This window comes from Rhagoletis pomonella, unplaced genomic scaffold, assembly GCF_013731165.1.
Source record: "Rhagoletis pomonella isolate Grant_MI unplaced genomic scaffold, Rhpom_1.0 Rhpom_scaffold_00001, whole genome shotgun sequence".
In the NCBI taxonomy this organism is placed as follows: domain Eukaryota; kingdom Metazoa; phylum Arthropoda; class Insecta; order Diptera; family Tephritidae; genus Rhagoletis; species Rhagoletis pomonella.
Window position 1 is genome coordinate 83,623,165 of NW_023458555.1, and position 3,332 is coordinate 83,626,496.

The following is a 3,332-nucleotide window of genomic DNA, read 5'->3' on the forward strand; positions in this document are numbered from 1 at the left end:
TGTAGTTTGACTATTGTCAATTAAATCGAATGCTTTGTATTGCATGCTCTCCACGTTTTTCATTTTCAATTTCATAGATTGTTTATAGTGACTTTTGCTAAAATTTCAAAATCAAAAGTTATCAAAACAAATTCTATGGGACTGAGAAATATTATTTTCTACTTTTTAGTCCATTTATAAAAGCGTTGTATATTAAAAAGTTTTTTTATATTATTTATTTATTATTAATTTACGTTTATAAATTACGTGGTGATAGGCAAATTTTCTGTAAAAAATTAGTCATGACTAGGGTTCAAACGATACCATTAAAGTATCGATACTTTTACTCGCTTCAAGTAAGCATCGATACTTGTTCGGTATCGAATATTTGTACACCAATTTAATTTTAATTTTGTTTTGTACTAAATTAAAGATGGTTATATTACTTACATGATGTAGAGAACAATTTTGACAATATTCAAAAACGACGGTTATCAACATCATCGCTTGAGGTAATTTGCGCTTTTGCCAGGGTGTCAGACCGATTTGGTGAATACTTATAATTCAAACAAGTAATTTTTAAGCAAAAACAAAAACGACTTCAATTCTCGTATACAAATTTAAGATTATCGTTAATTTCTTCACGATCCAATTATTGGCTCTAAACACACTAAGTATGGGACCACACCTGAGGTACCACCTTTCCGATGAAAAAAGAATTATCGAAATCGGTTAACGTGGTCCAAAGTTATGCGGTAACATACATAAAAAAGTAACATACATATAGAAGTGAAACTTCTTAAGAAAGGTGTTAGTAACGAATAAATGCAAATGTTTATAATGCAATCAATAGATCCTTACGCAATATAACCAAGGCACTAAGCAACGTACGAACTTTTGTTTGCAAAATGCATTTATTTAAGTTGAAAGAAGACAAATTCCTTTGTTCGGCATTTCTTCTTACTCGCTTTCTATCTTCCAAGGCGAATTCATATATTCTTACCACGAATTCATATACCTATTCATGCGGTAGCAAGAGTATAAAAACATAAAATTACCTTATAAATTATATGCACAATTATCACGTTTATGCGTAGTTAAATTCACGAAATCATTTCATGGATCTGAGTAAAAACTCAGTGCATAAACTCCATTTTGTGTATAATTGAAATCATGAAATGGTGTCATGCACTCAATTTCTACTTAAACGCATAAATGATTTCATGAATGACAGAATGAATCATTTTGACATAATGCAAGCCTTAAACGTTGCGACCTTGGTTCAAATCGATCCTCAATCAAGTTGGACGTTTTGCCCACAGACATTGCAATTTTGCGAGCAGTCTCATTGTAAAATCCCATTTTTACAATTTCATAGTTTCGGCTTCCATTTATAAAATTCAATGAAAGCACGTACATATTTCGGCTGAGTTATCCATTTTGGGTTATTATTGAATAAAATAAACGCGAAATAGAATGAGTTTGTAGATGGCAATTAATATAGCGACGAGTTGTACAACTTGCCAGAAAATCAAAAATCTTTCATACAACCAAGTCACAAATTCATTCAACAGGCCCACAAACGGTGCAATCTAGAGCAAAACATCACCAAGTTGAACCAACGGTCGCTACGTTTATGGCTTTCCATGGTGAAACGAATACGGATGGTGGCGCTGATTGTGATACCGCTAACTCTCTCTTAAAAATGTTTACAGAAATATGACATCATAGGAGATTTTGTGTATTGCTTGTGTAATATACATATACATCACGATTGAGAGAAATAGAGATTGCGCCCAAGATGTATTAAACAAGGTGTGATTGACAACTCAGTGCGGCTCTCTTTTAAGGTACTATAATGTCAAAAAGTATAAACAAACGAATTAACCCTTAGTGATGCATGTATCTTGTCAGCACTGATACCCAAGGCTTTTATTTTCATTATAGTTTTGTTTTACTTACATTACCAGTAATATATGTTTTGTCAATAAAATAAAACAAATTGTTTATAAAATCGTTTTAGCAATTTTATTGTTTTTAATTGCCCAATTTTATGCTTTTGTGCGTTTATTTTTATATATACATTTTTTATCCTAAATATTATTCGACACCTATAAAAGTATGATTTTACATTAGTTTCCAATTTTATATGAGTGCTTAACTCTAACAATTTTGAAATTAAATTTTTTTCATGCGAAATAGTTTGGGTATAAACGAGCTGAAATCACTTTCCTTGAAGTGGTTTTCACAAACGCGAGATGAATCACGTAGTATAACACCACATCGATGCCGTCTTAACTCGCAACTAGGTGGTTTAAAACATCGCACTATTTTCGTGTCCTGACTTCTATTGCATACAGCGCACCGTTCAAAAGTTTTGCTCCGTTTCATCTTGGTTTCCTTACATTAAATATTTAAGCAAAGTCGAACGTATTTACTTATTACCAAACTTTAAATGTGCTTACTTGCTCTCCTCGGCGGTTTATCTCTTAACAATGTCACGTTTGTTAAGAACATTTGTTGCTTGAAAGTTTTTGTGTAAATTTTTTTTAAACAAATTCAAATTTGAAATAAAATATTTTCAAATGGGTTAACAATTCATTTGAATTTGACATTATAGCCTGTTTCTTATGAGAGCAATGTCAAAATCAATCACACTTTGTTGAATACATTTTGATTGCGCCTATCGCGGTACCGCTAATCCGCTCTTTGTGATTTTGACAGAATCAGCTGTGTGCGTGACGCCATCTTCCCCGCAAACATATTCTGAGCGTTCAGAATATATGAGTCCGAAGGGAGCCCTAGGTAGGTAAAAAATATGACTTTCAAAAACAAAAATTTTTTTGCTCTTATATGAATCTTTTAGGACTCATATATGATCCAAGTTATGAGCAGTGTTGCCGCGAAGCATTTTTAGTGGTAGCCAAATTCCTTTAAAAAAAGGGCTAAAAAGAGCTAAAAAAAAGTCGTTGTGGCTAAAAATGGTAGCTAAAATTGTTTACTTACATAATCATATATACACACCAAAATCCTTTTCGTAAAAAAGGGGAAATATACGACACCAGCTTGCTGGATCGATCAAGTGATTGTACCATCAAGCTCGATGCATATAACTTACCAGCATGCTGGTACAATATTTATTTCTTTACGAATGAAGTACAAACACGGCTTTGAAATTTCCGCCAAAATATTTTTTTACTTAGAAAATTTAGCTAATTTCACCACTCACGACACCAGCACGCTGTTACAATCATAAAATTTTCAAATAGTTTTTGAAGTCGCACCAGCAGCTGGTACAATCACACCACAAGAACATACACGGTCAATCGACTTGATGGGCCATTTAACTAATG